This window comes from Anas platyrhynchos, chromosome 8 (assembly GCF_047663525.1).
Source record: "Anas platyrhynchos isolate ZD024472 breed Pekin duck chromosome 8, IASCAAS_PekinDuck_T2T, whole genome shotgun sequence".
In the NCBI taxonomy this organism is placed as follows: Eukaryota; Metazoa; Chordata; class Aves; order Anseriformes; family Anatidae; genus Anas; species Anas platyrhynchos.
Genome location: NC_092594.1, coordinates 19315018 through 19342374, shown reverse-complemented (window position 1 = coordinate 19342374; position 27357 = coordinate 19315018). Strand labels below are relative to the sequence as shown.

At 49.5% G+C, this 27357-nt stretch overlaps 1 long non-coding RNA gene across 2 annotated transcripts; it reads right to left on the bottom strand.

Annotated features, from left to right (window-relative positions):
• Positions 1–623: 623 nt before the first annotated feature.
• Positions 624–26302, bottom strand: LOC110352682 (uncharacterized). Of its 2 annotated transcripts, XR_005267656.2 has the most exons (6): positions 26136–26302; positions 10220–10263; positions 8502–8639; positions 5168–5280; positions 3347–3473; positions 624–1971 (listed from the first exon to the last, which is right to left on the bottom strand). It is a non-coding gene; the product is annotated as an uncharacterized lncRNA (long non-coding RNA). The 2 variants fall into 2 exon arrangements; XR_005267654.2 differs by lacking the exon at positions 5168–5280.
• Between the last annotated feature and the right edge of the window lie 1055 nt (positions 26303–27357).

Sequence of the window (27357 nt, the reverse complement as noted above, 5' to 3'; positions counted from 1 at the left end):
AACTTTAGCATCCCCAGTATCCTGTAGCAATGAGTTCCGCAGTTTGCAGGCACACTGCGGCAAGCAATTTCTCCTTCTGAAGTATCCATAAAGTAATTTCACTGCAGATGCAGAGTGAGATGAAAAAATCAGGAAGCTGTCCGGAGGAAAAGAAATAAAAACAGCCACAGCTTTAGGAAAAAGAACTGGCAAGTAAAGGTTAAATGAACTAGGTTCATTCAGCCTAAAAAAAAAAATTAAGAAAAAAAGAGAAGGCTAAGGCACAGAGGCATAACAATCTTCCAATAGCTAGCAGGTTATTAAGACAGAAGTCGATTGTTCTCTGTGTTCACAGTGGCAGGAGAAGAAGAAATAATTTAACTTGGAGCAAAGAAAGCTTAAGTTTAGACATTAAAAAAAACTTTCTCACTGGAACAGATATCAGGGAAGTTGCAGAATTTTTCACTGGAGACAACTACGGAAAGGTTAAGCAAACACCTGTGAGAAGGGGAAAGGTGTAATTGATCTTGCCTCAATGCCAACCTAGAAGGAGATTTATCTGCAGCAGCTCGTTCCAGCCCTCTGTTCTACGATACGAACAAAACTTCCAAAATGCTTTCTTCATGCATTTTTAATTGCATTTTAATTTTTATCCTCATGTAGCTCGAGACACGTAAAAGAAGCAGCCATGTCTAATAAATCAGGAATTACATGTTTCCCATTTCTCCAATGTAATAAAAAGATGTAAAAGTTCCAAATCAGAACAGATATATGTTAAGCTATACAGTCACATCAATAAATATGTATGGGTGTCGCGTCCCCTTCTGCTTTGCCAAAAATAGTACGAAATTATGCCAACCAATGAGAAACTATGTTTCATTAGGAAATGAACTTTAAAATACAAGATTAAAATGTGCTTTTTAAATCAAGATTTCCTGCTTGTTGATTTAAATCATGATTAAAATGGGTGATTTAAATCAACCATCCTGAACAAAACATGCATCTTTCTTAAGTCTTCAGGGTGGAGAAGACAGTGGTATCCTAAGGATCAGCCAGATAATTCTAGTTTCTACTACGCTGCTCTTTCTCCAGCTAAGCAGTTCTATTGCGTTCATCTTTTGTGAACTAAAAGTAATTTCCCTACACAAGCCTGACACCCTGAGTCCCTTCCATTAACCTTCCCCAGACCTTGTGCCTGTACACCTCTCCTGCCCAAGCAGCATCATCAAGGAATTTCAAGCTGACACCGAATCAGGCTCAAACAAACTTCCCTGCTACAATTATAATCAGATCCTCCCTAGATGCAAATAACAGCCCCCACCCTTCCGTGCGTGGGCTCCAATCACGGCTCGTGAATAATTACGGCAGGATTTCAAGAGCCGCCCTCAAGAACAAGTGCACTGTGGAATCAACATGCCTTGCGGGGCTCAAAGGGTAAAGACAAAGTGGGAACTGCCCGCCAGCGAAGCAGAGAACAGAGAGCCCCAGAGACTTCACTAAAAACAGCTGTTGAGCTTTTCATCCCCAAGTTAGAGCCATGGCACCCACGAGAGATTCAGTGTACCTTTGCCAGACTTCCAGCGTGATCTCAAACATTTTATCCAGGGATGGCTGAGCCTCTCATCCCAGCCTTGTCTCATTTTTCTCTTCCCAGCACGTATTCCCTTCGCTGCTCAGTGGACGTGGTAGCCAGACATCGTTAGGAACAGAGCAGAGTCTAAGTGAGGTTTGCAGGCTGAGGTAGCTCTGAAAGCCCCACTGGGAGCTATAGCCATGCCTCACATGTTTGGGTGGCACAATGCCAAAGCTGACCTGCAGTCCCTGAACTGACACAGCCATACAGCTTGACGCGTGGCCCTACCCCACAGAGAAAAAAGAAGGTCACAGCCAAACACAGCAGGAGAGCACTGCTGGACATCACACTCCTCAGCCCCACCGAAGAGCACCAGGGTCCCACGGCAGGCAATGGCTCCACTCATCCACAGAAGGGACCTGAAACAGAAAATAAATCCTGAGGGATACATGGCCAGAACACCTCACAGCTTTCTCTTTCCTTTCCTCCAAACACCAACCTATGGTTCAGAAGACTGCCTAAACGGCTGTTTTTTAAATATATATATATATATATATATATATATATATATTTAAAAATAGCTTATACTTAACTTTTTATTTCCAAACTTATCTAACAGATGGGCAGAGTGCTAGCAAGGAGGCTGAGCTTCAGTTATTGCAAATCCAGAATGACTCTCCAGTCACTCCAGGCACATACAGCCACCTGACCGACCTACATGGGCCACGTGGACTGCTCCAGTGCCAGAGCCTACCTTGCCATATTAGGCTGGGAGAGAGATACCCTGAACCAAACTTTCCAGCAGTAATGTGTAAAGTGAAGTCAACTTGGTCAGCCCAAGAAAATAGCTCTGGGAATTATAAAGATCTCAGCCCCAATTAGTCCGTCCAGGAAGGAAACACCTCAGAGTCATTTTAACAGTCTTGACGGTGGTAATTTTAGTGGAATGGGAGGAGGAGTGGAAAAAAGGCATCAGCAAGGACAGAAGGGAGAAACACAAACAGTACAAGAGATGAAAAAGAAAAGCAAAGACGAGCACAAAGAAATAAGCAGAGCTCTAAGAGGGAGTGGAGAGCACAAAAACAACTCAAATTTTTCTCAGTGTATACCGAGATTTCATCAGAAACAATACAATTCCACCAAGTAACACTTCAGTAGGAACGCAGCAAAAATGAGAATTCAGATTTTTTTCTCCTCCCCGTAAAATTGTAATTTTCTCTCTTTTGGCTTTTAAGAGTCAAAAAAATCAAAGAGCTGTGAAGATTTTGAATGCTATTTTCTCATTTCTTTCTTCTTATCCCTGCCATTAAATGAAATAGAATGAATGGCACCTAGGCAGGATTCACCTTCCTTTCCCTTCCTACCTATTCTAACTTGCCAAGACTTTTTTTTTTTTAAACAAAATATAAAGAGTCTGTAAAAGGAAAGGCTAACTTGTGTTGAAAATTATGTTTCTAGAAGTCAACAAAGCTTTGAATACAAGCACAGAATGGAAACAAAAGGCAGCAAAAACATTACTAAAAATAACTTTTAAGCTTCCCATTAAGTCCTTCTTTTCTGTACAATGGATTTGGTTTTAACTCTTGCTTTAAATTGGCTGCTGTGTTGTCTGTTGTTTTTACTGATTTAATATTTCCCTCCGTGTGAAGTTGGGCGTCACAACAGGGCACTGAGCAAGTCAGGCTTGGTATTTCCACCTCTGTATCAAAAGCCAAAATACGTTCTTGATCACTTGGGCAGAACAGAAGAGAGTCCAGAGAGAGACAGAGAGAGCATTAAAATCAAATTCAGCACCTTCCACGGAATGCGAGGCACCTCTTCTCTTTCCGTCTGTCATCCCAACCAATTCTCCTTGCCACCCGAGAAGCAGGCCAGCACCTGAGCATATTTCGCAGATCCTTCTGTGATTTGCAAACTCGCCCTGTGATGAGAGAAATCGGCAGCACACTAGTCTGCGTCTCCTGCTCTCAGCGAGCAAACTGACTGCCTGGCCCTGGTTTCTGTCATTAGAGACAGGAGTCGTTAAGAATTCATGCCCACTGCCAACGCTGCATTTTTGGAGAGGTCTTGCACTCAGGCAGAACTAATGAGCAGGCAAAGCAAGAGAACGACAGCTAAAGCAGAAAACACGCAGACAAATATATCCAAATTGAGAATGCAGACTTATCCGAAGGTCTTCTCCCCTCCAAGGTACTTCAGCAGCATCGCATAATGAAATGTTTACCCAGGGGAAAGGATGATTGTCATACCTGTTATATGGATGGGGAGGCTGAGGTAGGAAGAGTGTGACTTTATCCAGACACACTGGAGGGCTGTGTTCAAACTGGGACTGCATTTGAAAGGACTGGTCCTGACATATTCATTCAGCTGAGGAGATCACCAGGTGAAGACAGCAGCATCACCTAGATGGGTCTGATGGCTGTGAATTCTCAGCTGTAAAAATAGGCCAGATAATGCCTGTTTGTCGAGGATTTACCCGCCTGTACTTGCAAAATACTTTGCAGTCATTGGACAACGGATTTTTATCAAAATGCAGCCAGAGGCTGGACAAGATAATAGCTTCCCCATCTTCCAGCTCCTGCAAAAAATCCTGCTGGTTTCTGCGAGCAGAAGGCAGTGCTTCTTGCTGTAGTTCCGCATGCAAGAGCCATCCTGCGGAGCATGTGCTTACCGCTAATAAGAGCCCTAAGTGCAGTGGGCGAGCAGAGAACTTAATCACATATAGGAACAGGGCATGCAGAGAAAGGACTCTCAGAGGGCCAGGCTCCCTCTGTGCCCGCGGAGCAGTTTGCATAACGAAGGATGCTCTCCATGTATACATGCCTGCATACCGCTTCTCTGAATTGTGGCTGCTGGGAGAATCGTAACGAAAGCATTTCTCACTCACATCTGTTTACATTGTAAGCCATAACGTTACAGCAGCATTTATTCCTCCTTCTCTTCCCTTTCTCTTCCCTGCCTGCTTTTTCCCCGAGCATCCCATTTTTTTAGACCTATAACCCTGAAAATGATGCAAGTCTCCCATTGATTTCAATTGGCTTTTGTTTAAGGGCTTGATAGCCGAGAGAAAAATTGAATGATCATTCATTGAAAGAGACAGATTTGGCCCCGTTCCCCAGCTGGTGTAAATCAGCACAAGCCCACAGAGCTCGGAGGCTCCCTGCCCTCTGCTGATGGCTTCGCCCACTTGTGTGCACGCAACGAATTTCAATGCTGCTGCCCTGCCCGTACTGCACACAGACCCAGCATGCAGTTTTCAGCTCCGTTCAGCACTGCATGGCCAGGGCTCATCCTGCTCCCTCTTCCCACCCACAGCAGACACCTCCATGGTCTAGGCATCCTCACTCTGGCTTGGGAAGGGTGAAAGAGGACCTAGTTATGTATTTACTCTGCCTCCCTCTATCTCCTCGCACACCAGAGCCCACCCAGCACCCCGTGGGGAGGCTGCCTGTGCTGGGAGCATGGCAAAAGGCACCGGGAGGATTTACAGCAGCAGGGGCCTAAGGCAAGACAAGACAAATACCATGCATGACTCCGTAAGCCATGCTGCTGCTGGAAATCCTCTGGAATTAACTTCCCCTTGTGATGCAGATAACCCTTCCTTCCACAGCTCACCTGCATGTCCAGCCTGAGCAGGATGCTCCTGAGAGACAGGGATGAAAGAGGACCAGGAGAGGATGCTGCACACCACAGCACTGCCATCTCAGGGTCTGGGGTCAGCCAGGGCTCTGAACAGGAATGAGGAGATGGGAGAGGGCCAAAGGTAACCAAACCTCTGCTAAAAGGTCTTTTTCCATGCATTTGCATTTATCTGAATCAAGGCATATTGCAGGAGACAGGCCCAGGGAACAAGAACTATTTGCCTACAGCCTGATCAGCTGGGTCCTTCTTCCCCCCCCCCAGAGGAAATTGCTTTGGTAGTCCAGGAACGGAAGGGAAGAGCCAAAGCCATGAAACGATCAAGCTAACAAGAGGAAAATCTCCTCTGGCTGGCATGTCTCTTGCTCACCTTGATTAGCCGAGCAGGATATAGACATAAAATTACAATTGCTTCCTCCATTCCCCCTTGCCCCCCTTTGTGTGGGGAAGATGTTAAAAACGTCAGGCTTGATTTACCCTGACACTCTGACTGACTCACGATACCTATAAATCCTCCCCACCAAAGGCAATCTCCTCTTTACCTGCTGCACAGCTGCGGATGGCAGGGGGGAGAGGGGGGAGAGACTGTCTCCCCCTCTCACCGTGTACATCAAGTCCAATAACTTCTTCTTTCACCTGCCTCAAAAGAGGAGACAGGGACCTTTTGTTCGGGTTGCTTATGCTTTGGTGTGAGTGTGTTTTAAACAAGGCCGAGTGATATCCCTTTCGCTTTGCGGCTGTCTGTGTTCATTTTTATTGATGCAAGAATCTGGGTATGTGCTGGAGCACACACGTTCAGCTCAATCTGACCACTGCCAACTGCATTACAGCTCAATTTCAGCAGGGTGATTAGCTCCAAAAGGAGAAGGGGGGGGGGAGAAACGACAACCTATCCTCGTGCAAACTTCCAGGCAAGAGAGGCACGAAAAGCAATAGCTGGGGTGCGTTTTGGATAGAATAGCAATAGAAAGCTCTATCCAGGAGGGAAGGAAAAGGGGTGGATGAAAGGAGAGAGGGAAAGATCTAATAGGAGAAGTGAATGCAGTGCAATCTGGGATACAGTTCTGGCACCTCTCCAGAGGCCGCAGTAGTTCCTACAGGATGGAGGCTTTCTTTTAAAAATACTAATGGGCTGATTTGCAGAGCTGCCTGGCTCCCAGATCTCCCACAGAAACTACTCCTCAAACATCATTAACATGTGCACACTGCTGAGAAAGCCTTCCAAATATGACCCTGCAGCCGTGCTGCCTGCCTGCAGAAACCAACTCCAGCAGTACCTAAATGAGAAATGGAAAGGATCTGCCTTCCCCTGCCCAGCCACCATGCACCATCCAAACACTCAGGTGTTTGCTGGGGTACCATCGAGTCCCATAGGTGGGCTGAAATTCACAACTTGGCTCTTACCTCTCAAGCCCACTGCCAGGCTTCAGCCCCATGTGGTGTCTGCTGCCCCACCGAGCCCAGATGTTTCTGGTCAGGACCATGATGTAGCCCACCAGCATCACAGCCCCTCCATCCCCGTGCTTCCTCAGCCACTACACAAGGCCACACACTGAGGGAGAAGACTCTGGGGACATCTGACCCTGAGGAGAAAATGCTCTCAGTGAGACCTCACCAACTATACCCTCCAGGGCTCAGCCCCTGAGCCCCTGCTTCACAATAGAGGATGCTCTGGGCAGAAGAAACACAGCCACAGTCTTGCAGAGGGGAGGAGGGAGGAAGCAAATGAGTGATGGGATATTTATGGCCCTCTTCTTTCTACAAACCCTTTGGTTGTGCTCTGCAACCCCCTGGGATCTGCCTTCCACAACAACCTAGGCCCACTTCACATCTATACTACCCTCTCGGACTCCAAAGCAGCCCACAGTGATGAATTACGTATGTAATTATGCACTTCAGGAAAATGTACTTTCCTTCATTTGCTTTAAGCCTTCTGCTTAATGAGTTCACTGGGTAACCCTCTTGAATCACAAGACATGGCAAACAATCATCTCTGCCACCTCTTCTCCACTCCAGGCTGCATGATGTCTCAATTGCACCCCTCTCCTACCTGCCTCTTTTCTAAGCTGACACATCCCAATCTGCTTGATCTCTCCTTATTCAGAAGCTCCCCCGTGCCTTTGATCACAATCTCTCTTTTTTTGACACTTCCTATAACCTTCCAAAAAGGATGATGACAACCCCAGAGGTGGCAGTCTCTCTCTCCTGGTAACGCTTATGTCTACTGCTGGTGTTGACCACCACGGAACGTGGATGAGATATCCGAAACACACACCAGCACTGGCAGAGAGCTGGCCATCATGTGCAGCTATTTGCGCAGCCCAGCACCCCCTTGCCACAACTGTTCCAGATACTGAAGGCTCAACAACATTTTTCATGTTGTACTTTTAGGAGGTTGCTGGAAGGATACTTTGTCAAATTACTGGAGGGACTAACAAGACATATTCCAGAGCTTCAGGCTGCTTGTATTTACTAGCAGAACCACTACAGAGTTTATATCTTATCTACAAAAACAAACACAGAAACCTCTCCGTCCCAAGGGGGAGAAAACACCATTTGCACAGTACAATACAACCCAACAATTCTCAGTGACACTGGCACACTGAGCTCCCTTGCAATCTCCCGGTTAAGAAAAGTTCCAAAAATGTGTGTTGTGCGATAAACAAAAGCAGCCCTGCTGGAACTCTTCTGATATGGAAGCCTGTTTCTCTGTAGTTATTTATAAACTCTTCTTTCCAATAGTCGGTACCTTCATAAACTAGAGCAGATCAATACAACTGGAAAGTTAGAGGCAGATCAGAGGGAATTACATGGCATCTTGTATGCATCTTCAGAAATTTAAAGAGAAGAGCTGATCAAAACGTGTAGGTCACTAAACCCTCTTTTTTTTTTTTTCTTTTGAAACAGGTATTTTCTTCATTTCCAAATATTTTTTTTTTCTGTTTGACATGAAAAATGTCTTTTTTTTTTTTTGATACTTTATTCTCACCCCCCCAAACCAAGTAGTTTCTGATCTTTTTTTTTTTTTTTTTTTTTAACTGGAAAATGCCATATATTAGAAATCAAACATACCATGCTTCTGGCAGGGGAGTGAAGAGAAAAAGAAATCTGACATGAGTTATTGTATTTCAAGCCTTATTTTAGCCTTTTTTTTTTTAAAAAAAAAAAAAAAAAGAAGAAAAACTCAAACCCAGCCGTTGCTTGGCTTCTAAGCTGTTCAAGAAAGAAAAGAAAAAGCACTGTTTTCTCAGTGGAAGCACTGCAGCTTGTGGATAGCCACGTGGTTATTGTTCATGTGTGAAAAACTTACGGGCTCCAGGCTCCTGACACAGAATGGAGATCACCCCCAGCCATGGAACTGTGAGCACGGTTTGAGGATTTTTATTCTGCGAGGCCAGGAACCAAGTCCAACTCTCCAAGTTGCCTCTGAGCCACTTCCTCAGGCTGTCTGCAATCCAAATCAAATCACATCTGACTTCAAGCCAAGACCAGAAAACTTGATTATCTTTCTCCCCTATCCAATGGGAGATGGCAGGTTGAGGGGAAAGAGAAGGGAGGAGTGAAAAATTAACACAAGCACTTAAGATGTTATGAAACTGCAATATGCATCTCTAGCCTGCCCCCTGGCCCTGAAGCCCATACATTATTTAACAGAAAAGAAAGCATAAATGAGCCAGAACAATAGCTTGAGGGAGGGAGAGGAATATATATATATATTTTTAATTCTTTAAACCATGCCCATTAGTTTTGTTTCTTATTTAGGATACGGCATTAATCATGCTAATATTTTACAGCCGGGCTGTACACTTTAGCCATTACTTTAATCAAACCCATCAGCGTACCCAAGAACACGCTACCAGGTGGGAATAGCTGCTACCGCTTGCTGTTAATTACTTTGCATTTTACAGCAATCAGCAGCAGGGGCTGAGATCATAATAAATTCATGACTTATGGGTCCATAAAATCATTACCGTAGGAAAATATGTTTTATCAGGCATTCGTCGGGCTGCTGCTCAGAGAGAGATTTCTTGAAGGAAATGACACCCATGAAATTAAACCAATCCTTGCAGTCAGCAGAAATGCTAATGTGGGCACAAACAGAGCCGAGGCTTGTGCGGAGCGGCGGGGTGTGGGAGCGCAGGGATAGGAAGATGGAGAAGGAGAAGGGCTGGTGGGCAGCCAGCTGCCCAGGGCAGGTGGGACACAAGGAGGATGGGGGCACCGGAGGGATATGGAAGCAGGACGGATGACACTAGGATGCTAAGGGGAGACTCAGGGTAGGATGAGGTTGGGGAAATCGCAGATGTGGAGAGAGAAGCAGCAGCGGTGGCAGGAAGGAGGTCTGCAGGAGCAGGAATTGGTGAGGGGAGATGGCCATGGCATTTACACCCTGCTGTGCCCCCAGGGCTGGTCCTGCCTTGGCCCCCAGGGGCAAGAGGAGAATGAAGGCAGGACTCAGCAGGGAAAGGCAGAGCACCAACAGCTTTGCAGCCCAGAGAGACATTGCTCCATGGTGCAACGTAAGCACACAGACACGGAGGGAAAGTCCCTCTCACGCTTCTAGTGGGAGGGATCCTTCCAGCTAAAGATGCATTGATTAGTTGATGCGCAGCGGCTTAAAAAGCCCAGGCTACATGCAGTTTCCCACGGCAATTTTCCAGGAGGAAACACATTCATGACAAATCACAACACCTCTTTGCTTACATGATGTGCCTGTGATTTTGCACATAGGTAACATCAGCTCAGCCAGAACTTCCTATCCCCAAATAGGGCAATCTGAAAGCAGCAGCTTTAATTCAATCACCTGAAATCCCACGCAGATAACATGAGATGTTACAGATGTGATCGATGTGGGACCCGCTCAGCGCCAAACACTGCAGTGCCATCACAGTAAAATCAAGAACGACAGTGAAATCAAGCAGTGTCAAATTGACATAAAGCAGCAATAAAGAAGCTTCAAGATTTGAGAAGCATGAAAGGAGCCTAAATGAACTTGCTGAATAGTTTCTAAGTCTTTTCTGCACTCACATAAAATCCCATGGCACTTCTGGAGTCATTAGCCCTGCCAGTTCCTAAAAAAAAAAAAAAAAAAAAAAACATACACAATAAGTTCACTTTTAATTTTTTCTTTTTTTTTTTTTTTTCCTTCAGTTGAAGACCAACTGAGCTTTCTTTGGCAAAAAGCCACTAGCTCTTCAAAGCTCTTGCATTTCTTGGCCTGTGAAAATGAAAAAGTAGAATGCGAGCTAGAAAATACCCCCGAAGTGTTAACTTGGCCAAGCCCTTGTTTTTTACTGTTTGTTTCAGTTTGAAAATACTAAGGAAGCTCAGCCATAGCTGGTTTGTTTGGTTTATTCGCCTCTTCCAATTACGCTGTGCAAACAGGGAACATTATTTAGTGTTACTTAAGCATGAAATTATAACAGATCATTTTAAATATCAACATCCTAAAAATAAATCTTTGTATCACAGCACAGCAGGACTAGATCTACTAGCTTGTTAACGTCCACCAGGGTGGGCAGATGGCAGGAAAACCACGGTGGAGAGCAATCCACGTACAAGATTTGTTGCTTTCCTTTGTGGGGATGGTGAGAACCTGGCCAGCTCGGCTCCATGCTGCTGCGGAGGGCCCCAGGAGGAAGCAGACACAGCAGCTGCGTGCCTGGTGCCCTCCTGAGCATCATCCAGTGCTGAGCCCAGGAGAGCAGCACCAGCTGAGGGTCCCCTGCCACCTCCGTGGTGCCTGGATGTCAGCTCTGAGGGTGGTGGTTGGTAGGAGGGTTTGTTATTCCCTCACCCCGGGGAGTCTTCCTGAAGGAAAAGCACCCCGTGCTGCTCCGAGCAGTAGCTATATCCCCACTCCTTGGAGAAGGGGGGATCCCCACACTGTGATGGGGAAGTCAGGGCTTTGGCCACACCACATTACAGCTCCCTCTCCAGATAATGCACCTGGATTTCTTTCCTTCAAAAACTTGGGAAACACATGGAAATAGAGAAAAAGACTGTCCCGTGCTGACTAAACGGAGAAGGCATGGGCCTTGTCCTACAGCTGGGATGTGCTCCCAGGCCATTTAAACTCAGAGGTTTTCACAGCACAGGAAGAACAGCCCCAGAGCTGCATTTGGCTGGCACCAACCCTCAGCATCCAGATACCCGGTGCCTCATCAGAGCCTCCTCGGCACTGTGCTTGGTGCCTCAGAGCAAGCCCAGGGCCCAGCCTGCAGCACTGCTTACACCAAAGCCCTGCGTGGCCCCACAAAACCAAAGGCCACCACAGCCACACTGAGCTCCCCGAAGGCTGCAGCAGAGCCACCCAGCCCCTCACCCTCCTTCTTGCCTGCCGTAAACCAGAACTCTTTGTGCAGAACAAACTGGGGGGAAGAGCAGGTTGCGGCAGAGCTCTGCTGTCCCCAGACACGCTGCTTTTTCTTCACGAGCTGTCTTTACCTTAAGAAACCTTAATCACTCTAATCCCAGGCAGCAACCTGCTCCAACCACAGCCCAGACAGCTGCTCGCTGCTCCACATCCCTGGCCTGGTGTCAGCCCTGGCTGAGAGGGAGCAAGGAGAAACCAAGACCAGGGGCCAGGTGCTCCACCAGCCCCCAGAGCTCCTAGCCACACAGGGCGAGCGAGCCAGGGCCTCGGCGTGAAGAGCTGCTTTTCTGGGGGTTCAGCACCTCACCTCTAGTTAATCCCCACCCTGCCTCCCACAGTGGCAGGAACGATCCACACCATGCTTGAAGATCACTGTGTCACTTCCCACAAATTTCCAACAAGCAAAAAAGCACTGTAAGCCATACAGAAAATGGTGGATTTTTTTCCACAGAAAATATCGTGCTCCAGCCAAGTCCACCTCCACCCCAAGGACCTAGGCCAGATAACCTGGGTGTCCCAGGCCCCTCACCTTCTTTCTTTCTTGCAACAGACTCCACGTGGGCTGTTACAACGGGGCCCATAAGTAACCTTATCTGACAGGTATTGCAGCCTGGAGATTTCCCCGCTACGGTCCTACCCGGCTATAAATATCTTTCTCTTCTTCAGGGAAAGAGCGTCTGACCCAAAGTGTATGAAGCTTCCTGACAGGCTGGGAAAGGAAGAGAAGAGGTTTAAATGTCAGCTAAAACAATCTTCATTTTCTTTTCTAAATTTGCAAAGCTCCCCGAGTCACTGGAGTGAGGCACATGCCTGTTTGAAGTTCAGCTTGAAAATCCTTTTGCAAAATATTTGCTGAAATACAATAATGCTGGAATTGGAGGGGATTAAAACTGCTTCTGTCCTTGCCCCCATCCCCCTGAAGCCCCTCTTTAAGAGGGTTTTTGTAGAGGCAGGGACTTATATCTCCATGTCTTGAAGGCGCAATACAAAAGAGAGCGGGAGAGAAATAAAAACGTAAAGCTCCTAACATTACTATTATTGAAATGCCTCATTTGACATTTTGACTGTTTCAATTAGCTAACAAGGAACGCTCTGCTTAATCCACCCTCAGATGCTGAAAGAAACTCTTTCCCTGCCTCCCCAGCCCCAATCCCTCTCTGCAGCTCTTCCCAGTCTCCCTCACCCCAAAGTGATCATGCGGGTGATGCTCTAGCCCCACCGGCTGCCCCAGGGAGCTGGCTGACACCTGGGAGCATCCTTCTCCCAGCCTCTTCATGCCTTCAGACACAGCACCAGGAATTCCAAGAAGCAAGTAAATGGGTACCCCGAAAAGCCCAGAACAAACAGCTAGTGCCTTTTCTTACCACTTCAGGAAACACAGCACTAATGGGGCACTTCTAGACCATCAGAGAACTGGCCTCTCTCCCTTATTAGCATTAATCAACAAGGACTGCTTGCTGGTTTGAACTGCAGCATGCTGAAAAATTACCTGCAATGATGTGGTAGCCACAAGAGAGGGCTAAACACAGTGAAAAGGTTCCCCACCTCCTGCACGTGGTCCTGGGTTAATTTCATTGGGTTTGTTTCATTTCTCCGGGATTTACCTGCCACTATGATTTTATGCCAAGGAAACTGAAGTGCTGGGAGCTCTCCTGCTGGCACAGGGAACAGCCGGAGCTTTCTGCCACGAAGCATTTCACCACCTCTAAACGCACACTCCATCCCATGAGTGAGCCATCGCATGCTGCTGGTCAGAGGGGGGCCGCAGGCATTACAGGGCAAACACTGCTCACTCCATAAAACCAGGGCCACCACGCTCAGCTGGGGGAGCTCTCAGGTGGATTGATTACCGTATGGGGAGCAATTGGCTTGCCTGGGGCACAAAAGCAATTTACTAGCTCTTCCACAGCTCCATTCCCACAGACAGCTCTCTGGGCACCACAAAGTGTATTTTCTCCGAAGTCTTCAGGCAGAGGAAGGCATGGGGATGGAATGGTGCACACATGGCCATGCAGATGTTTGATGTTCACAGCACGATGACTTGCCCAAAGGACTGTGCTCCTGAAGGCAGTAGGCTCTTACAAACCTTGGTCAGGCAATACTATCCATCCTTTGCACCTGCTTGAGGAAGCCAGGAGGTTGAGAATACGAGGGAGATTTAAGTAGGGGGAACTTCCAGGGATTCTTCCTGCTCTAACTAGGAGGCCTTTCGGGTCCAAACTCAAACATCTGGAGGCTGGCAGAGGGGAGGGAGCTGCCTGTCAAGCCAAGTGTTGATGGACACTTGGAGGAGGTAGAGGCAAAGTGTCAACAGCAAGTAAAGGGCCTTTTTTGGAGGGGTTTAAGACCAAACCTCCCTTCCTGCCCATAAAGAAGGGCTTGCACAACTGATGGGACAGATCCTGCCTATTTTATACCAACCACAACCTCAATCTCTTTGTCCTGTCCCAATCAAAATCAATGAGCTCCATGGAAGGAGAACAAAATCATGCTCAATCAGAATAGCCTTTTCATAGAGTCATTAAGGTTGGAAAAGCCCTCCAAGATCATCTGCTCCAACCATTCCCCTGCCACCAATGTCATTCACTAAACCACGTCCTTAAGCACCAGGTCCAGCCTCTCCTTCAACATCCCCCAGGGACGGTGACGCCACCACCTCCCTGGGCAACCCGTCCCAGTGCCTGACTGCTCTTTTTGAGGAGAAATTTCTCTAATTTCCAACCTGAACCTCCCCTGGCACAATTTGAGGCCGTTCCCTCTAGTCCTATCACAGTTACCTGTGAGAAAAGGCCGACCCCCAGCTCCCCACCCCTTCCTTTCAGGCAGTTGCAGAGAGCAATGAGGCCTCCCCTGAGCCTCCTCTTCCCCAGCCCAAACACCCCCAGTTCCCTCAGCCGCCTTTCACAGGACTTGTGCTCCAGGTCCTTCACCAGCTTCACAGCCCTTCTCTGGACACGTTCCAGGGCTTCAGTGTCCTTCACATAGTGAGGATATTTGAGTTTTTCCTTTGCTACTTCAATAACTCCCTATGACCTCTGCTTGTCACAGGTATGTTAGAAAGATTTAATTTCCCCTAAGCATGAGAAAAAAGCAAAACCTATACAAGTGCTTCCAGAACCACCCTTCCCAGTGCAGCCTACCTTCCTCTAGCACGCAACCAGCTGGCTTTGTAAGGGCTGTGCCAGATGCCGCTGGCACTGCTGCTCTTCAGTACAAAGTTAACTTCCATCACAGGGATCTTTGCAGCAAAACACTTCTGCCGTAGTTCAGGAAAAAAAAAATCGCATGCCAGGCAGCACTTAATTGAGAGCAAGCGTGTGCCAAGAGAACAAACAACTAACAGAGGGGCAGGAAGGCTTTGCAGAAAAGCGACCCCAATCCTCTCCTGAAACCTCCTGGCTACCTTTGAGCTCCCAGCCCCACAAAAGACACACAGACTGTCATAAAGAAGACAAGCAAGAAGCCCCAACCTCTGAGCAGTGCTGGAGTCCCATCACATAATCACTCTAGCTCAGCTTCACCTTCAAGAACAGGGATGTGCTTCCAGCTCCGTGACCAGCACCTTTCTGCTCTGTCGTGCAGGAGCCTTCAGCTCACTGCCAGGTCCATTGCCAGCATGTAACTAATTGTCTGTGTGCCAACAACTGATTAACCTAAGCACATTTTCCCCCTGCCAGCTGCTCCTGCCCCAACATACACACAGCACGTTACCTCTCAGCCTTGCTTTTGTGAAGCCAAACTCTCAGTGTCTGATCTTCATGCCCCTGAATGTATGTAGGTTTCCTACATACCTGCTCCCTTTTGACTTCAGAAAAGGTGGCCGGAGCATCCTGACTGCTCCTGATGGGGTCTCACCAAATCAGCTAATGACGGTGCTAACACATCCCCCAGCCTACCACAAACACCTCACTGGGGCTTCCTACAATTCCATCTGCTCCAGCCTCGGCTGCAGCTCATCATCCTGCTGCCTCATACTCACTGGGGAAAACAAGTTAGCTAGGTTAAAGGTTGGACTCATGAGGTTAAAGGTTGGACTAGATGATCTTGGAGGTCTTTTCCAACCTAAAAGATTCCATGATTCTAAGTGACCATAAAGCTATGGAGGTCCTAGGGCAAATTTCCCTGGAAAGAAAAGAAAAGATTTAAGAAAAACAAAACGATAAATCTATAGACTGGGACTGGAGACCCAGCCCACCCTCATGACAGCTTTGAGAGATTTACTGTCTTCTAGCTCTGTTAGCCAGGCAAAAAGACAAAATGCGTGCTGAGAGCTGGGCAGGATAACCAAACCATCTATCCAGAGCAGAACCTTGGAGCAACCCTGAAAATAAGAGACTTGGTTTCCCATATCCCCCAGAAGGGATTATCCCTCTGGGATGGTTCTTCTCACTCCCTTGCGTGATGACACTCATGCATCCTCATCTGTGTGCTCAGAAAGCCCAGGACACTGGGGACACAAACTTCCCTCAGCTCTTCCCCAGCATGGACACCACCAAGTTTGTTTAGACAAGGTCGCTTCGCTTCCTTTGCTCCTCTGCATTCCCACCACCGAAAGGTGGGAGGTGATCTGGAAAAGTCCTTAACGTTCAGGAAGGGCAGCTGAAGTCCCACCAGCTCAGCACAGGGCCCAGAAGCCACCTTACCAGCAAGCAGAGCTGTGCCTTCATGAAAAAAGCACCACTGTGTATGCAAAAAGGAGCTGGCAACAACTCCCTCCCAGGCAATTGCCTAGATGATGCACAGGCACAAAATACCTGGTGCATCCCATTGAGAGGCACCCCTATTAATCATACCCCTCTGCAGTTAAAGTTATTTAATTCAGAGGTGAGAGAAGCTGCTCAGCTGTTTATGTCCAAGGGTTAAACTTGCCCCAGCCGCACACTAAACACATTTTTTACAATCTGGCAGTGATCCTTGCCTATTAAGCATCTCTGGCTTCAGAGAAGAGGTATTGATTTATTTCACTTTTATGGCTGGAGGTATTTATTCCTATTTGCTTTCTCGCTTCTTCGCCCCACCTGGGGTGGGGTGGAGAGGGATGAGGAGGAGAAAAAAATTGCAAGACTGGTGGAGCCAAGAGGTGATGACTCGTGGTTTTTTGATGGAGGGCACGAGGGCTGGGACAAGGGAGGTGGGAACCAGCTCCTGGGCTGTGTCAGGTTTTGTCACAGCTTTTATTTTCATGATAGAAAGGGGCAAATATGTGGCTGGAAGAAAAGGAAATCACATCAAACTTCAGAGGGAAGGCTCCTACCGAAGCTGTGTCCCCAAAGGGTGCTTTCTGAGTTACAGCTTGATTGATCTGTACCAGCCAAGGACCTCAGCAAATTTCTCCTGTGGGAAGAACGTCAACATTTTCCCATATCTTAAAATGAACCTGGAAAGGAAGATAAAACCCTGCTGCCACCGGGGACAAGCCTGGACTAATATCCCTGACCCTGAGCCCCTTCCCCACACCACCAGACTCCCATTTCCAGGCAGGACTCATGGCCAGGGCCCCCAGCACAGTTTCTAATGCTGCATTTCAGCTTTATTCATCTGGCTTTGTTCTGCAGTGCCAGCACAAACACACTTCTTGCATTCGCACCACCTTTGCACACTCAAGCTCAAGGCCTGAGAAGACTCTGACTGCCGAATATCTGCCTGAGGTCAGCCACACTTCTCTTGGACTTTCTTTCCACAGCATCTGTCCAGCTGTCAAACATAGGCACAAACACAAACGAGCTTCACCCTCTGTCTTGTACCAAATTCTTCTGCCTCCTAGTCCGGGGCTGGCTTCTCAGAAATGCCAAAAAAGTCAATAGAAGACTCCAAACACGTCTATTTTCAGCAGCATCCAATGTCAACGTGACCCCCTGAAGCTCTGCCACGGAAACCTCTGGTGACGCAGGAGCAGCCCCCTTTGCCTCCTCGCACAACCACCCTTGCAAGCAGGAAGGAACAAAGCACCCTGCTCTCCTGTGCCTGCACAGCCTGTTTTGCAGCAGGCGAGCTTGCAGACAGGATGCCTTCCACCCCTGCGCGCACATAATGTGTACACAGCACACAAGCCTGCAGTCTTCAGGCACCACCTTGGGATTTAGGGAAACAGCTGTAACCAGGTTTCTGAAATCCCACAGCACTGGGTCTGGTGACAGAAAGCAAACAAGGACTTGGTTGCAATGCTCTGTGCTGGGAGGAGAGGGGGAGAGGAGCATTGGGGCAGGGGTTCCTGGGGGGAGCAGGCTTGCTCCAGCAAGGAGAGCTGGGGAAGGTACAAGGGAGGTGGGAGGCATGTTTTGGGAGCAAGGGGGTGAGCAGGGTTGTGGGGTCAGTACCCTACAGAGAGGGTGAAGCAGTTTGGGGTAGCAGAGCACAGCCTCCCAGCCTGCAGCCAGCTCTGCCCACCTTCCCCTGCTGCCAATGGGGCACAGGCCACGTGGGGCTAACACCTCTCCTCCTGAGCAGAGACAAGAGAAGCACATAACAGCATCACCCCAGCCAACAGAGCAAATGATGGGGGAATCCAACCCCCTCAGGAAGGGGCAGAGGATTTCTGGGCAGAGTTAGGAGTCACCCAGAGACCCCTTAACCGCACCCCACTGCTTGCATCAGCTGGGGTCTCCAGGCAGACCCAGGTCCCTGTCAATCCCCCCTAGATGCCCCCTTGTACATCTTAGCCTAGGAAATGAAAATTTCAGTCCCCACCCTGCTTGTTTGAGATCCCTCTGCATCAAAGAGAAGCCCACAGTCACCCAGAGCCAGGCAGACAACATGCAAATACCGAAAGAAGGAAAGAAAGGAGCAGGCAGGCAGGCGAGCTGGTGGCAGATAGCACGGGAGCTGCCACTGAGCGCAGCCAGTTCATGCTTCATTAGCATCCCCTCACCAAGCTGCGAGCACAGCCTTTCAGTCTGGCTACACACAGACAGGCAGGGAGGGAAGGATGCACATTTTCCATACGGAGCTGATCTCCCCCTTTCCAGAAGCCAGCCAGCCCCCACTGAGGCTTCCTTGGGCTGAAAGGTGCACAATTCTGCTCCAGCATCTCCCGCACTAGTTAAATATACCTTCAGGCAAGCGTCAGGAGTGAGCCCAGTTTGAAACTTATTGTGTTGTCAAGATGACAAGTGCTCTGCCAGGCTGTTAGTCTCTGCTGCCCTTCCCGTGTCTGCTCCCCCTCCCCTTCTGCTCATTAGAAGCTCCCTTGATAAAGCAAGGCTGGCTTTTTCTTTTTCTTTTTTTTTTTTTTTTTAAATCATTTAAATGTTTTCTTAACTTCAAAACATCAACAGCTGCGGGACTGCAAGAAGAGCAGCGATGACACTTTCCCTTCCATGCAGACGGAGGCTCAGCCCACCACAAGGCAGGAAGGCGGCTCGCTGGACGTGGAGCCCCAGGAAAGAGCCCCAGCAAAGGGGCAGGACAAGGCTGGAAGTCAGGCACCTGAAGCCCAAAGCACAGGATAGAGAAAAGATCATGCCCAAACCAGCAGCTCGTGCAGTGCAGGGCGGGAGGAAGCAGAACCGCATCCATAGGACAGACCCAAGGGGACAATCAGCAGCTTGACACACGGCTTTCTCCTTCCTCGCCTGCTTCTCAGTCCCTGGGCCTCCCTGTTCTTGGATTTCCACTCCTAGTTGTGGGGTCTTTAAGCACATCAGTTAAGGATGGAGTTAACCAGCTCTGAGAAGCACAAACTGATCTCCTCTTGAAAACAAGCTAACCCTTCCTACAGGCCTCCTACATTGCATCCTCCTGCCTGGGTTCCTCACAGCAATAAAATAATAATAAAAAACCCCACTACTCTTTTGCCCCTTTAGAAGCGTCAGAAAGCACACCGACTAGCAGCCCAAGGCCCTGGCAGAGCTTGCTCTACGTCTTGGCCAAGCTACTGAATCAGAGCAGCTTGAGAGGAGAGATGAATTAAGCACTCTCCTCTTTGCCTGCAAACAAAGGCCTAGGGGTGAGGAATAGAGGCCCTCGAAAACAGAAGGGACCCAGAGGACTGTCAGATATGCCTCTTGCCACAATTTAGCCTTCCTGTCGAGCTGCACTCCAGACTTAAAGCTTTCATTTTTTACTTTTACTCTGGTTTCCCCTGGAAAAGAGGTTTATGGAGCCGTGCAATGTGCCTGCCCATCCATCTCCCCCAGCACATGCTCCCCGGCAGCTCCAAGACCGGCAAACACAGGCAGAGGTATCGCAACGAGGACAAGCGGGCAGAGGAGAGATCCTGCTGCTCTGAGCAACCTCTGCTGAGTGACGGAGGAGGATTCCCAGGGATCTGCTGGCCCCAGTGACTCCTGCAGTGTCTCCAGGCAGCAGCGAGTCCTGAGCTGCCGTGGGTGCCTCTCCTGCGTGGTCAGTCCTTCCCCTGGGACGGGCTCTGCTGCCTTCTGCGGGTGCTTGCAGCACCTGGCACAGCGGTCCCGAGCCTGAGCCTTTGTGGTACCGCTGCCATATAAATGATCACGATTAGATACTCTAAATGAGCATCCCCATCTTCTAATAAACATCATAAAAATAGGAGAAATGAGACTTAATTCACTTTTATTGTCACAACTGACATGTTGCAAGATCTTAATTGGACTGAAAAGAGCTTCCAGTAAGGAGACGCTGTTTAACTAACTCATTAGCAGCAGCCTGACAGAGACGGATGCTCCAGTTTTAAGAGGAGGTGAAAAGAAAAAACATCCTACCCCATCCCCACCTGCCCACGGCCTCAGTACACCTCCCAGGCAGGGTTTCGCACTGAAGAGCCTCCTCTTCAGCTCAGGCACACAGCAGCCAGCATAGCTTGCACCCATTCAAACACCTGCCCCGTGTCCCCAAAACAGGGAGCTGCGTGCCAGAGCCAGAAAACAGCTAGGCTAAACTGAAAATATCGAGCCCTCTGCTATGCACTGCTCTCAGGATATTCAGAAGTCCCAGAGTAACAGGTACTCCCGAGGTCCTGAGAGGCAAGGCAAGGCGTGCAGCTCCTTATCTTCCCCTCACAAAGCAGAGGGACTGCTTTGCACATTAAATAAGATCACCCTAGGGGCCAAGGCAGATAAAACATCACCCCCACCAGGCAAACTGTCTAGTAAATTCTGAAACTCATGGGCTGGGATAGAAAAAACGGTGCGGTTCTCACTGATACTGCAGCATCAGCAGCACCCCGAGCACCTCGCGAGCCACGGACAGACAGACAGACAGCCTCGTGCTGTTTGCTCTCCCCAGCAGATCTGGAGCAGCGCCTGGCTGGTTTACTCCAGCTCTCTCTGTCCCGATGCAGATAAATTTAGTTTTCTGCTCTTGCTGCCTGGGGAAGAGTAGGGAGGGGGAGCTGACATCTTTCAAATGAGACCTTAAAAATAAGCTGTCTGTGCGTCTGGGCACTGAAGAATCCTGAGCAGAGCTTTGTCTGGCTAAGCCAGCTTGCTCCAGCACCCTAACCAGGTTATACCCTAACCAGCCTGCTCCCCACCCAGCAGCAGCCGCACTTGTGCAGCGTGCAGTCCTTGTTCACTGCATGACCGTCACCTCCAGCACCTCACCGTGCCAGGGATGCCCCTGGGGTGCCATTGCGCTCTGTGCTGCACACACACACAGCGACAGTTCCTGCTCTTCGTCTCCTACAGTCTTGAGGGAGATCTGGAGGATGAGAGGCCAGGGATATTGAGCAGTTCCAAAGCCAGGGCAGCACAGAGCAGGGAATAAAGCCCAGATCTCCTGCCTTCCCCAACCATGACCCACTCTAACCACTACGCCAGCTTCCCTTCCAGTGAGACGCTTACCTTCCCTGGGGCTGAAAGCTCCTCTGTGAAAGCAAGTAAGCATTTGATAAAGAAAATAACAGGATGAATAAAACCATGTGTTTGTACAAGAAAGCTTTTGCTCTGATCTTTAGTGCTGCAGTATGTTTTGACCTACTACTGCAAGACTCAGCTACATCTTCCCTCCCTCCAAATGTGACAGAAGGCAAAAAAGAGCCGCGACGGTTGCTGCAGAGCCCTGTGCTGGGATTCCAGCTGACAAACAGCATCAGCAGAGCTGCCCACACACACGGATTAAAACCCACACCCTCCTCTCTCCCGTCACCTGCAGGAAGTGCATGCACACACACACGCGGGGCCCGATTCCCTGCTCAGCCACGCAGCGAAATATCAGCAGCCTCCAACAGGTTTGTGCGCAAGGAGAAACACACCCACGAGATACATTTCCTAATGAGGGCTGACATTTACCAGCTACCAGAGATCCCAAACTGCCAGGAATAAAACTTACAGGCAGAACCAGCTCTGCTTGGACAGGGCTGCTCCCTGGCAGCGCGGGCGGAGGTGGGCGCAGGCTCCAAGCAGTGGCTCGGCACGGATGAGGAGCCCAGGTTGGTTTTGCTTGTGGCATCTGCTCTCGTGCAGCATCCAAGGGAAGGATCAATGACTCTAAGTGGCCTTTGGTACAGCCTCTCCAGGCTCTTTGGCTACTGTGAAGCCCTGTTGGCTTATCAGGTCTGTGTCGATACAGAGGTAAGAGGGACACTTATCACCACCAGAGGCTCACGGAGCAACGAAGGCCTCCGCAAAGCACTAAAGCTGCTGGGATCTCACCACAAACAGGATTTCGACTCTGAGGTTTGTTCCAGAGAGCATCAGTGCCAACTCCTCTTCAGCATGGGCCAACCCTGAACCACACACAAACTAAGTGCATTTTGCATCAGACTCCAAAACCCTGCTGGACATGCCTCATCTGATTTACTACTGCTGCCAAGGAAGGTGGATTTATTCCCAAATTTAGCAGCTGCCAAATCAATGCGAGAGTGCTCACATGGGGATTTGCCACAAGCTTTTGTTAAGCCAGGGCAGGATTTTCACACTGCCTTTCCCTCGAGATGCATCAGGCCCAGGGCTGGCAGTGCCCTCGCTCACTCCATCACAGCCCAGGCTGCTCATCAGGTGCCCTGCTCTTGCCTGAATCCAGCAGTGATCCCTCTTGGAGCCAGTCACTCACCTTTCCCGGGTGACACAGTGACAGAAAACAAGCAGCTGACAAGGAAATGAGGTCAGGGCTCCAAATTGCTCTCCTAAACTTCCCCCCTGACTTGGCATGCGTGGCACATGGCAGTGGGTTTATTTTTCAGCAAACAAGTTTCCTTTCTTCCAATCAACTCAGAGGCAATAAGAGGTGGGTTTCAACGAGGCATAAATCTGCCAGCAGCATATCAAGGCTTCTGAATAGCAAGGGCACAGACAATTGTCCAGTGGAAAAGAAAAAAAGGTCAGAGCAGTAACTCTTGCAGTATTTGTTCCACAAACAGAGAAGGTTTACACAGCTTTTCTGGGCAATTATTGGGTAGGAAATAAATCTCAACAGAAACTCATCTTCTTCTCCCGCTTTGCAGCTGAATCTCTTTGCCTCACGCCCCTAGCAATGTCCCCAAAATGCTTTGCAACAAGATGTCAGTTACACAACCCAAGGCTGTGCCCAAAGAGCCAGTGGAGAACTGTATTAAATTTAATAGCATTGCTCCAGGTAATCTACGACCAGTTATAATCAATTGTCCATGCCCACTGCAGCATGACTATAGCCGTCTTCAGTGCTGCAGGTGCAGGACTAGCTGAAAAAGCTCTGCGTGGGCTGGAGACAAGAGATAGCTTAGCACAGCCTTGAATACCTGGAGAGGCAGCGAGGAAGCCCAGCCCACAGCTGCTGGGCTCGTTTCAGGCTATGGTTCAAGGGCCCTTGGTGGACTGGAGAGCCCTGGCATGAGCATCCCAGCCCCGCAGAGACTGTTATCCTCACAGGGGGATAGTCTCTCCCCTTTGGTGTTAATTCAGCAAGGCAAGGAGAGGATCACAGTCTGTTGTACACAGAGGGAACAACACAGAGGGAGGCAGGAAGGATTTCCCTTGCTGCGAAGCTGGGACAGGATGGGTGTCGCACTGCACCCTGCATCCCGACCCCAGCATCATTCCCCCACCCAGGGCCAGATCCACTCCTCTGCAGCACTGGGGGAGCAGAGCACGAGCAGCCCAGGTGAGGAGCTGGGGCTGGCAGAGATAGGCCAGGAAGATGTTTCCCAGGCCCTCCAACCACCACCACAACCACCGCCACCACCCTGGAGCTGCCACTTCATTCGCCTGTATCTACACCCAGCCCAACACCCTGGCTGTAAATATTCCAACACCTCAGCCTCAGGGAGGCAGCCCTTTTAGACCACATTGCAAACACCTGCACACAAGGGCAGGCTCGAGGCAGAGGCATTAACAGCTGAAGTCCAGGCTGGAGACCATGACTGAAAGCCGGAAAGGAAGACCCAGATCCCAGGACAGCTGTTACCAAATGCCAGACTACAAGTCCAAGCAAGATCTTGGTCTAGCCTCTATTTCTGGTCCACAAAACAGAGAGAGTCCTCCCAAGATGAGGGTATAATTGGATTCATAAAACTTTGAGGAGCCGTAACATGGATGAACTGCTTGTCTGATCTTTGTTGAATACGGTGCTTGCTTTCCACCCTGCCTGGCTAGGGACTTCAGAGAGGGGCTGTATTTTCTTGCCAGCTCCTGGGAGGACAATAGAGGGAAGGGTTACAGGATCCCAGTCTACACATGCTGCATTTCACAGTGCTCAGAGGCTGGAAGACATCCCCAGCTCTCTGAATCTTCCTCTCCTCTTTTTTGACTGCAAGTGGGTTGAGCCCATGAAAAAAGTACAGCCGGGAAAAGCCCAGTGAGCTCAATACCCCTGGGAGCTGCAAGGACATCGGGGAGATGCTAAAAGCACGTGGCAGCTGGCTCCTCGGGCAGCCTGTCACTCAGATCTGCTTTTGGAGGGCCCTGAAGAAGGATTTGTAGCACAGGCAAGACAGATTTTTCTTGATCTAATGCTGTCTGTGGGGCCAGTGAGGGACAGCAGATTTCTGGTAGGCCTCCAAGCCTCCCTCCCTTGCCAGTGATGGCCAAAGAAAGTACCTGCTGCACTGGCACCCAGGAGAGATAATGAACACGGGCACAGTGTCCGAGCTGTGGTCTCCATCCAGCATCACGGCAGGAGCTCTGGGGAAGGCAGAGGGCATTTATCCCAGCATCCCATCACTCAGGCGCTGAGCAGAGCAGAGCAAGGTGCAGGAAAGTAGTAGCGAGTGACAGCTCTAAGTGTGAAGAAGTAATTACAGTCCTGTTCCCAGTGACATTTCCCTTCCCTAACCTCCCAGCTTTTCTCCTGCTGAACAGCAAGGCCCTGTTTCCACACACTCTCCCCTCCAGGCAGGCTGACTGCAGCAAATGGAGCTGCCCTCCTCAAGCATCCGTGCCTACTGAACGTCAGGAACGCCAAGCACTTCGCCAGCAGCTCCCAGTCACAGCATGGCATCCGCATCACTCCAAAAAACCCGGTGCCTCCCAGACCGACAGCAGCTCTTGGAGCGATCGAGCCAGAGCCAACTTTATCACGCGGAAGAAAGGAAAGCCAGAAAACTATTGTCCAGCCTGCTGAAACCACTGGTCCCCTGAGGTCACAAAATCCCAGCCACTTTCAGGAAGTGATAAGAGGCAGCAGGGTGTTAAGCTGTCCACTCCAGCTCCGAGTAAATCTCAGAGCTTCCCCAAAGCTAGGCACGGAGAAGAATGGCACAGCTTGCCTGAAAGCAGCTCCTGGCCTCCTGAACAGTAACATTGCCATCTAGAGGCCCTCTTGCCTTGCTTCTGGAAGGGCCTGGTAAAACTCGGTAGGTATTTCCACCCTCCCAAGGCTCCTGCATGGAAGAGAGGTGGTAGCAGGACCAGGGGCATGAAGGTGCATGTGTCACACTCCAGGAAAATTTCAATACCAGGTAAGGAATTTTAAAGGGTACTGCAATACTCAGCTGTGCTATTTCCTTGGGAGCGCTTGGACACACCGAGGCTCAGCCAGAGCAGGGATGCTCTCTGCACAGCTCTATGTAAGGCTCAGAAGGAAGAGCAGGGTCCCAGGTCCCAGCCATGCAAGGGGGGGGGAAATGGGTCAGAAAATTCTCCCCCCAGTAAGGAAGCCAGGCCTGCACCCAACCCTCCAGGTCTGCAAGCCAATGGTTGGAGGCAGTATCTGGAACCAAATGGGTCTGAACAGATCTGGAGACCTAAGTAAATCCATCACAGACCAGTCCATGAGAAAAAAGCCAGTGAGCAGGAGGAAAGGACAGCTTTTGGAGATGCCAGCTGAGAGACTCAGTCTTTCACAGCTGACCACACAAAAAGTAACTGCAGATATGGTCCTATGGAGAGCTGCAGGACAACAAATGCTGTGCAGTCCAACAGGACAGGTGTGCTTTGCTATCAGCTGCCAGGAAGCTTAAGCCAGGAGAATTCAGCCCCAAAACCCAATAATTTTGTGGAGCACAATGCAGACCTAAGCCCAAGTCAGCCACCTCCCCACAGCTCTAAGGCTGTGGAACCAGAGTAACCCCCAGAGACAGTAAAGGAGCGTGCCTAACCCGTCAACATATCACAGACTGATATCTCAGCTTCCTAACACGCAGCTTCTCAAATAGCAGAGCTCAGCCTAGTTACGTACACTGCAAAGGTCTCAGCCATGCACAGCCCTCCACACTCACACCCAGCTTCTCTGTACCTTCAGTCAGGGGTTATCCGGCCATGCTCATCCTTTCTGAGGGCTCTTTTTCATCAGAGCTAAAGCCAGCGGTCCAGGAGCTGGGAGAGAGAAAGCAATTCTATGCCCCTCCCTGTGCCACCAGGACAAGGGGCCAGCAACCCCCCACCCCCTTCCCATTTAACACTTAGCAGGCACCCCCAGCAGCAGCCACTCAAGTGGGGGCCCAGCAACTGCTAAATCACTCCTTGAGCAGCACCAGCTGCAGCTTGGACACTAATTGCTCATTAGCACGAGTCACCTCTCACCCGGCCATCTGGGTGGCTCCCCGAGTACCACAGCCCCCTCCTGCCCAGCTCCTGCATGGTCCTGGAGAGGTGGTCTCAACCTCACAGCTGTGCTGGGATACTCGGGAACTCAGCACCCATGCTGGCGGTGGGTGCTCTGAGCCCTTTGCTGCCAGGTTCAGTCAGTAAATACCCAGCTTCAGGCAATTCTGCAGCCAAACTATGATTTTTGTGCTGCTCAGGGCTCTCAAGGACAGTCTTAAGGATCTAGGCAATTTCTGTCAGATTTTTTGCGGAGCATGGCTCATCAAGCTGATACTCGGTCCTGATCACCACAGTGACCAACTTCTCAGAAAGAAAATAAGAAACCAAAATACGTAATTCCTCCCAGCAAGACCTCTCAACTTGCCATTTTAAAGAGCCGCAGCTCCTGGCTGCTGCTTCTTTGCCCTCTGTGGTGCAGCAGGGCCTGGAAGCAACAGCAGTGGTTGGGACCCCTGATCAGCAGAGAGGGTCAGGCCTGCCAGAAAGGAGCATGATTCAGGCAGTCCACAAATGCCCCCTTTGGGCTGCCCACGGTGTCCTCCCCTGGTAAGTTCAGTGCCCCACGGTGGGCACACACCTTGCACCAACCTCTCTGTATGTGGCAGTGCACATCCTGGTGCAATCTGCACCTTTTCAAGCTCACCTGGGAAGCACCCTGCTCACACACAGCCTGCAACTTCAGGCACATCCCCAAATCCAGATCAGCGCTTAGTAGGGAAGCCTTTGTCAGCAAAGATTAATTTCTGCAGTTTGCAGCTTTCTACCTGAGCTACCTTGGAGCTTGAGCTGTCTGGGGAGGAAAAGAAAAGATAATAAAATCCTCTGAATGCATTGATCAGAAAGAAAGTCTGGTTGGGTGTCCCACAATAATGTCACATTTCTACACTGGTGAATCTGCTAAAGAGTAGGAA